The following is a 10,898-nucleotide window of genomic DNA, read 5'->3' on the forward strand; positions in this document are numbered from 1 at the left end:
CTTTTCTCCCTCATTTTCTCCGGGAATTTTTGGATTTGCTCCTAAAGAGTCCTATTGTAAATGCCTAAATCTCTCCCATCTCAAAATAAATCCGGGGCAATATTGGGGAATCCTTCGGTGATTGCATTTCCAGTGTACGAGGTGTACGCACTGACCTCTAGGTCAGTGGGTGTACGTAGCTCGTAAACTCAACTAGACCCCGGGGTACCACATATATCAGGACCCCATGGGCCCTATACCGGGCATAATGCGCGCTAGGTATGGTATCCGCCCGTATAGGGGTTGTACCCCCGGGAACTTGTAGCGCTTCGCATGCATGCTGAAATTATATGATCGGCAACTATACCCTGCGTACCCTCTGCCCAGCAGCCGGGCAGCAGCGCGGCTCAAGCAGGGAGCTATATAGCCGATGCTTGAGAGCTCGTGTAGATCTACGGATACGTTAATTAAAACAGGAAAAGTCCTTCAATTAAAAAGGATGCTAGAGGTGCTAGCACAGTATAATTATGTTGCATGGTGTTTTCATCTTTATGTGTGTAAACTACTTGTAAACTAAATGTAGTATGGTACAGTTTACTAATAAAGAATTTTATCGAGAAACTGCAAAATGATTGGCCATTGTATTATTACACACATATGTGCATTACTATCCTGGCTGTGTATTAAAAGCTGTGCTATTGATTCTCAACATTTCAAACATCACTGTACAAAACTCAACCAATTTCACTCAAAATCGATACTTTAGTTACGATTGATGACACCTAAATAGCAGTAAAATACATTTTTTTAACTTTCCGATGTTAGAAAGAATAATTTAAAAAATCAAATTGTGAGCCCACTGTCAAACTTTCCGATCAGCCGCATCGGCATAATTGTGTGCATCTGTATGTTATGAGTGTAGTGACTATTCATGTATTTAAATGCCGCCTATTAACACGTAGTGCAGTATTACAGGTCAATACGCATTAGCGTTGACTCTCTATATGCTTTGCTGAAGTGTATTATTACAGCTTAAAAAATGTAATATTTGAAGTTTGAAATCCTTAGACATGGGTCCATTTTTCATAAAAAATCCTTAGACATGGGTACCTATTTCAGCAAAAGGACCCTTAGATGTGGGTATGGGTTCGGAGGTCTCAGCCGCACACCCCCGTCCGACTATAATCTGAGTACCCCCCCCCCCCGGGTTTGCACCCCCCCCCCCTTGAGCGCCAGGGGGGGGGGGGGGGGGCCCAACCCCCAAAAAGGGGGGGGGGGGTAGTGAGCATATTTTTATTTTTTTTGATCCTCAAAAAAAAATTCAATTTGCACCCCCCCCCCCCCCTTGAGCGCCAGGGGGGGGGGGGGGGGGCCCAACCCCCCAAAAAGGTAAAAATCACGTGATTTTACATGATTTTTTTCTCAAGAGGGGGGGGGGGGGGGCCGGGCCCCCTGGCCCCCCCCCCTGGATCCGCCACTGCAAACTAGGGTGGTATTCTCGAAAGCGGCCTAAGTTAAATCAGTGGCCTAAACCTGGTTTAAACCATGGACTATCTTTTTTGCTATTCTCGAAGGTGGCCTAAAGATAAGCCAGGCTTAAATACGTCATAGTTCGGCCTAACTTTAGGCGGCTCAGAGGGCAGGTTTAAATACGTCATAGTTCGGCCTAACTTCGCGTGACGTCACTTTTTAGTTAAATCGACTGTCCGCGGAGAGTGAACGGTAAGTTTTGCATTTGAATTTCTATATTTTATAACAATTTACACTCTTTTGAATGGATAAGCGCTCATGAAAGTTACACCAGCTAATAAAGTATTGTTGTTACTTTCCTGTTGCTGTACTGGTGATAATCTAAAATGCTTTTAACTGAATAAATTTGGGGAAAACTTGGTAAATGTTCACAGTGTTGCAGACCAGTCCCATACGTGCAAATAATTGTCGGTTAACATTTTCGTTTCCTGAGATTGAGCAATTTCTTACCGGGTAATTTTTTTCTTGGCACTCTTGTACTTTCGTACGCATATACCACCTTAACACCAACTTAAAACTATCATTGCTAGACGTAGAAACTACTGTTATAGTGGATTTTCGAGACGCTGTTGCCTAAAAGTGGACGAGCACTAGAGTAGCGGCTCCGGTGTGCGGCCGTCCAGTGGGAATTGCCGATTTTATTTTTGATGCAATTACTCACAGAATACTTCAATACCGTCAATAGAGAGTTCATATATTTAGTTATTAAATAGAAGGCACAAATAACGTAACTGACCCACAGCGTGGTCAGTACTGTCCACTTTAGAAGACGTAAAAGTTGCCCGGTTTGCGGCCGTGCGTAACCCGGTTTGCGGCACGCGTACGTCACAAAGCTTTATGCGCTACGTCACGATCAAAGCATATACCAAATTACTACGGGTAACCCAAATTCTCATGTTTATCTGTTGCTACGGTAAATTTTACAAGTTTTAAACAATTTCACCTTTTTACTGAATGGATCATCCCATACGGGGGTACGTACTACTAGAAACTATCGGGTCACAGCGGGTACACACATCAGCACACATACCATCATACACGATCCCGCATGTTATGTGTGTATTAACACCCCCGCCGCAAACCAGAAAATCACGTAATTACGTGCCGGTTTGCGGCCACCCCATGCAACTGGCCATGCGGTGGCACAATCAAAATATCTGCGATAGGAGACAGACCACAGCCATCATACTTCCACAAAAACATCAAATTTCACCTCCAATCGGACAAATATCTGACAAATAGAGCTACAATATTGATCTAGTCATGCCTCGATCTCTTAACTTAAAAGTAAGCACCTGCTGGAATTTTCATCGCCGACTGGTGCCGTAGATTTCCGACATCGCTGACGGATACTCCGTACCGACAAGAGCATCTGCTACGGACGTTTTCGGCAGCGCAGAACTTACCGGGGAATCCACGGTAGGTTTCAATGATTATTATCGAGTCATTTTGATTTTATTTTGAAAAGTGATACCCCTGGCCGCAAACCGGGCTATGCCGCAAACCGGAGACTCTATAGGCCTAAATTTAGATCTAGCTGTCTCTTTCGTTCGTTAGCCTCTGATTTGGGTAGGGTCGGCTCCTCTTTTTCAGCCGACCCTACTGAAGTAGCCCTGACCTATGGATCATAGGCTACGTAGTTACAATACTTAAATGCTACAAATGAGACAAAGAACGTTCACTTACCGGTCTAGTTACTCGGAGTATATCTCAACGTGTACCAGTCAGTCTGTGTCAGTTCTCAATCTCCTGTCCCACTTAGTCAAGGCCAATGTCGCCCTCTTGTGGTAGGAGGCTTGTACGAGCTTGTCGTCCCAGTGCGAGAAGGCCAATGGCGCCCTCTTGTGGTAGGAGGCTTGTATGGGGGTGGGGGCAACTCCTACTACATTCCCCCCCGTTTTAAAAAACCCAGGACCAATTGAAATAAACCCAGTGAAATATCTTACCCACAACCGGATAGAGGGGGAAAAAAAAATTATGCTTTACCCTCCCTTGTGGCCGTACAACATCCTAATCTAAAAACATGTATTAAACATGCCAAACTTGACCCCAAACGAGCAAAACACGGGGTAATACAACATGAAAATATTTTTGTTTTATTCATAAAAAAACCAACATACTTAATGCTTAACACTACAATTGCCAGGGGGAGATTCCCTACCCAAAACAATCCACGCCCCCATAGCGGGGAGCCATCCGCTTGTCCTCCCAGGCTATGACGCCATCTTACCTACCCGAGGGGTATATTACTCAGGTTTTTCGGAGTGTGACTGGAGAACCAGAAACCCACCTAGGTCACTCCGGCGCAGGAAGGAGGCGTCAGTTCCGCTATAGCGCGGAGCGGGCCATTTGGAAAAAAGCCCCCCCTGGAACAACCAAAACATATGCCAACGGGCATTTAGGGGAAAAATACTAAAAATCCAAAAACTTACTGACATACGGTATATGTTCTTGCTAATGTAGCAAAAACAAGGAGATAGGAACTAAATAGTTCCCACCCTCGCACGCACCATGAAAACTTAGCGCTACAGGAACAGAAGTTCCCGTAGCTAATGTAGCAAAAACAAGGAGATAGGAACTAAATAGTTCCCACCTTCAAGCGCACCCTGAAAACTTAGTGCTACAGGAACAGAAGTTCCCGTGCACACCCGACCTAACGGGCCATAGAGCGCTTGGGCGTTAACCCGAGTCTGCTCTAGGAGAGCCTGGAGACGGTTACCCCGTGTCCGGGCTACCAACTCTCTTACCTCCGCACTCTTCCCCGCCCCATATAAGGAACAGGGTTTAGCAGTGGTCCAAACACAAAATCCCCTATCCGTTGGTCGATAACCCCAGTCACCCTCTTAACGGCATTGGGAGGAAGGATTACCCTCTTGCGGGCATACACCCTTGCTACACCCATCCGCCTGGGGTTATCCCCATGCTGCATGGGAATTTCCACTTCCCCTAGCAGTAACCTGGGATGATGCATGTGAATCACCGCCCTATGTTTATGGAGAAAATCCCTTCCCAGCAACATGTCGTCTGAAATGGGTGCAACATACAACTGCTTGGGGAACTCTTGTCCCCCCAACAGAATGCTCACCGGCCCCACTACTGACCCCCTCATGCTTATATCCCTACCTGGAGCATGTAATACGGCCTTCCGCAGTCTTTTGGGCTGCGTTTTCAGATGCTGAAGCACCCGATCCGAGATGATAGTCACCTCAGCCGCCGTATCCACTATTGCCCTAAGGGGGAAACCCCCTATCACTATAGGGATATTAAGAGAGGAACTGGAATGCAGCCGGCAAACCACTACCTCCGTTTTTTCCTCCGATCCCGACTCCGGATCCGAGGTGGGACCCGGCATCGGGTCCAGCGACCCGACCACCTGTGGAGGAATCGGAAGTTTCGTGGAGGTTTCATTCAACCCAGTTTCACCGGAAACAGGCTCCCCCACATGCTTAACAGCTGCCTGGGGAATAACTGCCCGTCCTCCCGGCGTCCCGGTCACTAGCTGGCCTCGTTCGGGTCGGGGGCTGGTCTCCTCCTCCGACCCGCTGGGGCTTTCCACTTCGGGGCAGTTGACAAAGGAAACACGCACATTCCCTCTGTCGCCACGAGCTGTGGGACATTGGTTCCGGAAGTGCCCGTGCCCCCCGCAAGCATAACACCGGTCACCCCCCGGGGACTTGGCTCTTTCCCGGGAAGCCGCCGGCCTTGACTGTAGGGTATCTAGGATCCTCCGGACATCCCGCTCTATGTTAGCTACCCTGGGCTCCATGTTAGCTACCCTGGGCTCCATGTTAGCTACCCGGGCCTCTAGGCGGCCCTGGCGCTCCACCATTCGGCGTTCTACTGCAGCGAGTTGTCCGTCTTCAGGTCGACTAGGAGGTTGGGGGGATAAATCCACTTGGCGGACTTCAATTTCCCCCGCATCCTCAAAGGCAACCGAATTAACAGGACACCCCCGCTGGTACATGGCTCGGTGCACATGCTGGTGCCACTGTATATGCCCTACTGCCTCTTCAACGGTGGCGGGATGTTGAGCCAGCGCGTGACATCCCGCCTCCCGGTTCAAACACCCTCGACACAGGCGGAGGACCGCCTGCTGGTGCGAATAGGACCCCTGGACCCCAGGGAATGCTCGGAGAGCTAACCCGAACACCCGATCAGACCACTCAAGCAAGGAGTCCTCTGGCCCCTGCCTGGCATACGCAAACTCGAGTTGAGCAGATTCCGTCAACCCGCCGTGATCGAAGCGCTGCGCCAATTTTCGGACCAGCGGGAAATACTTCAGACCCGGCTCTTGTTCCAGAGTCAGGCTCAAATAATCTCCCGCTTTCCCCTCTAGACACCAGGTTAGCTGATTCACTCTCTGGGCCCCATCCCATTCCTGCTGGTCCGCAAACGCAGTGAATTTATGGAGAAAAGCCCTCCAGTTTCCGCGCCCATCAAAAAAGGGGAGTGGCTGGTAGGATACTCTACCAGCGTTTCCCCCCTGCCTATCCCTCCTGGGAGCAGGACCCCGACGGATCGGTTCTTCGGGAAAGGGGAGGGGCCCTAAGCCTAGCCGACCCCTCTGATACCCTGGGATGGGACTGCCCCTCTGGGGCCTACCCGATACATCCCCTCGGTTAACCAAGGGAGACGGATATACATCATAGGGGTATTGGTGTCCCCCCACCTGGGCCTGGGCCCCGCAGGGGGTGCTGGTGCTCAGGGCACGCTGCCCCGACGGAGTGACAAAAACACTCTGATTGGGAACCCCCTCTGCCCCCCGGGTACTCTCCCGAGGAGCAAAGTCGAACCTGTCTAGCAGCCCCCTGGACTCTACTAGCCCTGGGGACGCCCAAAATAATCCCGGGGTAATATTCCCGTGTTCAGTCCGGAGACCCAACATGATCCCGGCCTGCACAGGAGCTAGCCCCGGCACGTCTGCGAGGAGTTCTTCAAAAGAACACCTATTAATAGGGATCTTAGCCTCCCTATATGTCATAGCGACCCCATAATCGCAAAAGCCTTAGGCCTAGACTAGTCTACTAAAATTACAACTAAGTTACGTCGGGGAAATAACCCGACGGAAAAATAAGTTCCCTGAATTCTTAACTAGGTGCTGTTTACTCACATCACTCCAACACGGATAACCACACCGCACGATTTTTTTATTTTTTTTATTTATTTATTTATTTATTTATTTTTTTGAAAGGACTCCCGCACTACAACGAGTGGGTGGGTCCACACACAACACGCACAAAAGCCATACACTCGCGCACCTAAATAACTACAGACAGCCTCCTGCTATCAACTACTAAAAGCAGGTCTAGGTCCTAGATTTAAGAGATCCAGGTCCCGTCGGCGAACAGCCAACAACCAAAAACAAAATGGCGTCGATCGTGAGGAGAAGGACTAAAAAATATCCCTCCGCCGAATCAAATACGCTGTAGTGTGTAACAAAGCGCTGTGCCACGACCGGCAGGCTCCAAAACCTGCGCGCTCAAGAAATATAGCACGCACTTGAAAAATGTTTTAAACCGGGCTAATATTACAGCCTGGCTCGAACTCACGTACAAAACAACCGCTCAACACAAAACGATGCCTAATCAGACACCCCACACCACAAACAAAGTTCAAACACTCGCTACAGAAAATTCAAACACGCACACTCGAATCGCACTGCCCTCAAACCCCCAGTGAAAAAGTCCAGTCACGCATACAGCCGTGACGGAACTACACTTGGAGTTTGCGAGAGCAGACGACCGACCAAAAAAAATTACAGCAAAAATGTCCCAAACCGGGCTAATAGTACAGCCTGGCTCGAAACACCCACACGAAATAACAAAGAATTATACACCAAAAATTACGAAATAAGCAAAGCGGAGTAGATCTAATCCGCCCTGCCCAAGACGAAAATTCGAAATTCACTCTAAAATCTACTGATTTATATCAAATTCACAGCGAGCAGCTTAGCCCAGCGCATCGGACCGCATATGTTTTACCTATGCTTTAGGGCAGCCGTGCTCGCTGTGCAAAAATTACAAGTCTTAAAAATCACCGCAAATGCAAGAAAGCAATTTGCTCGCAGCGCCAATGAAGTAGCCCTGACCTATGGATCATAGGCTACGTAGTTACAATACTTAAATGCTACAAATGAGACAAAGAACGTTCACTTACCGGTCTAGTTACTCGGAGTATATCTCAACGTGTACCAGTCAGTCTGTGTCAGTTCTCAATCTCCTGTCCCACTTAGTCAAGGCCAATGTCGCCCTCTTGTGGTAGGAGGCTTGTACGAGCTTGTCGTCCCAGTGCGAGAAGGCCAATGGCGCCCTCTTGTGGTAGGAGGCTTGTATGGGGGTGGGGGCAACTCCTACTACACTACCCAAATCAGAGGCTAACGAACGAAAGAGACATACATTTCGGTCTGGTATCACCTCTGCCTGAGCTGCAGTGCTAGTTGTGGCTGTTGGTGTGATAATTTTATACAGGATGATGATGATTTTCATAACCAACCATATCCCCCCCCTCCCCCAAGAAAAACATATTTTTAAACAATATTACTAGACCTAGATCTAAATTTCATCAATAAGAGTCTAGTCTAGACAGATCTAATAGAAATTGAAAGGAAATGGACAGAAGCTTCCTTTTTTGACATACATTTGCTGATAATGTTACAGTAGTTTAGTCTAATAATACTATTAGGCCTAGTTAGTAAACTACAGAGAAAGAGAAATTGTAATTTCTTATCAAATATCAACATAATTAATTTTCATCTTGATTTTCTGCTATTTCAGGTTCTTTTCAATTGATGCATGGGGATGAAAAAAGAAGGCCTCTTCCAAGCTACGGTGTCCCGCCTTGTGAAGTCCATCTCAATAGCCAATGCCAGGAGATCGGACCAATACATCTCAATTCCTTCAACAAGAGAGGCAGTCCTGCAGAGTGCAGACCCAACATGAATTTTATAATTACTGCCATTTCCCTGGCGTTAATATGGTCGGTGCTATTGATTGCACCCACATAGGCGTCTTCAAGCCAATTGGCCCAACACCAGTTATTTCCTGAACAGGAAAAATAGATACTCCATTTTTCTTGGAAAGTCTGCTAGTGAGTAAAGCTGTAATTACTCCTAAATTTTGTAAACTAAATCATGTTTAGGCCTATACAATTTTTATTAAAAAGATCTGCTGATTTTATGAATCTACAGATGTGTCTACAGGTACATTATGAAGTGATTTAAAATTGTTTTGTCTGATGAATGTAGGTGCAATCTACACTCAAACTTGTATTCATTTTACATCGGCACGAGCTAATATTTTCAGCTCGATTGCCATGGCTACTAGTCACTCCTGACAGTGACAGCTTGGCCTAGACTTTTGGGCGGAACTATCTCTGAAAATAAGACACAAATAATCAACAGTTGATTAACTACTTTCAAATTTGGGTCAGAAGAAAATTCAAACCTACCACTAACAATTCTAGACCATATAAGACTTATCGGCCTACAGACTGCAGTACAGTACAGTGCAGTATTTTTTTCATTTTACTTTTTCCCCTTTCACGAAGCTCATTTTGGGAGATAACATAAACAATAAGACAATCTTTGGTCTAATGTTAGATTGAACTAAAATAGAAAAGTTGGGCTCTAACGATTAGGGCCCTGTAAAATCTACAACCCAGGCTGCGTTTACATCTAGGTTAGGCCAACTGTCGGCTGGTTATCTAAGTAAGATGTAGACCTCTAGACTTGAGTTTAGGAAAGGGACTAACTTGGCTATAGACTTTAACTACTTAGGGCTTCTTAGGCCATGACATGGCAAGTACAACTGGGTGCAAGCACATTTATGAGATAGTACTGCAATAATGTGTATGTTTGTTCTTGACTTTAAAAGAGATACCGGTAGTCATTCTGTAAATCAATGATTACTAGTAACTGAGTGGGGAGGGGGTGCCTAGTCACTGCCTACATGAAAGGCGCCTTCATTTTTTTTAAAAGTTAGAATATGATTGATACTATAACTATGACCAATTATCAATGGAGTAGATCTTTGATATTTTAATGAGGTCTAAACCTTTTTAATTTTGTTTCAGGATGATGTTCTTCTTCAGTAAAATAAATGAAGGCAAATTCCCTGATAATTGAGACAAATTCAGAGAGAGGAAGGAGAACTACTGAGCTGCCGAATTTCTGACAGGTAGGCTGTACGAATAAGTTGTTGTTTGTATGACCAGGTACTTCAAGGAGGGCATTTGTTCATTCACATTTTTCCATCAATACTTTCAAATAATTGATTATGCACTCCACTTTTACCACAATGTGCATGTAAGTCCACTTTGGTCACAATGTACATGCAAGACCTTGTTAATGTTTAACAGAAATAGGTTACAATGTGCTTCCTTTCATTTTCTTTCTCTTTTTTTTCAACAGACATACTTGCAAGGACTATGAAGTTCTACTTAGCCTCTTCAATGAACCAGACTCTATCTGCTGTAACTGTGACTGCATGGGAATCAAAACCTTTGTATTATGATCCTCATAACATGAAGCTAACAAACAAGCAACCATTGATAAAAAGTCTGATATGTCCTTGTTGTGTGTGTGAACCACAAAGCAACCATCGCTCATAAGGATGTTTTTATATACATCAGATGTTCATTGTTTCACTGGAAAAATTGTGATTTTTGAGTTATTTAAGAAATCATGTTTTATAATGTGTTTTATAATAAAGTGCAAGTCATGATATAACAGATTCCCTGCAAAAGAAAGACGGCTCAAAAGAAGACTATGCTTTGTTTTTAAAAAATGGGAAAAAGTAATGTAACAAATGCAGAACTTTGAATTCTAATAATTTCAAATAGCAGATTATGAGGCTATTGGAGCTTAATATTTGACCTTCAATTTTATAATCGTATTCATCGTGAATTACAATCTTTTCTGTTTTAAGAAAAATAAATAAATTGAACATAATTGTTGATATGTTATATACAATATTCCTTTCATATCTTTTGATTTTAAGTGTGCATACTGTTGGGTTCTTTGAATTATACATGGAAAAAGTCTGGAAATAAAACAGTGAGAGAACAGAGAGCCAGCGAGAGAGAAAGATAGAGTAAAAGAGAAAGGGAACCAAATGAGAAAGAACAATTTAATGGTGAAAGATGTCATGAAAATGAGAAATAATCAATGATGTGAGATAGTGTGTGTGTGAGAGAGAGAGAGAGAGAGAGATGGAGATAGGGAGAAAGAGTTGGGGGGGGGGGGGTACAGTGCCCCCTTTTTCAAATGCCCCTTTTTATATAGGTAAGTGCCCTTTTAAGTTTGTAAGAAGTGCCCCCTTTTCCATAGGAAAAGTGCCCCTTCCCCTGTTCACGTCTGATAAGTGCCCCTTTAATTTTGAAATGCGCCCCTT

General features: G+C 45.3%; 1 long non-coding RNA gene across 1 annotated transcript; it reads left to right on the forward strand.

Annotated features, from left to right (window-relative positions):
* Window positions 1–1,470: 1,470 nt before the first annotated feature.
* On the forward strand, window positions 1,471–10,609 carry LOC105438261. Its single transcript, XR_004063066.1, has 4 exons — window positions 1,471–1,701; window positions 8,283–8,595; window positions 9,580–9,683; window positions 9,917–10,609. It is a non-coding gene; the product is annotated as an uncharacterized LOC105438261 (long non-coding RNA).
* Window positions 10,610–10,898: the final 289 nt, after the last annotated feature.

This window comes from Strongylocentrotus purpuratus, unplaced genomic scaffold (assembly GCF_000002235.5).
Source record: "Strongylocentrotus purpuratus isolate Spur 01 unplaced genomic scaffold, Spur_5.0 spur5_scaffold_10, whole genome shotgun sequence".
In the NCBI taxonomy this organism is placed as follows: Eukaryota; Metazoa; Echinodermata; class Echinoidea; order Camarodonta; family Strongylocentrotidae; genus Strongylocentrotus; species Strongylocentrotus purpuratus.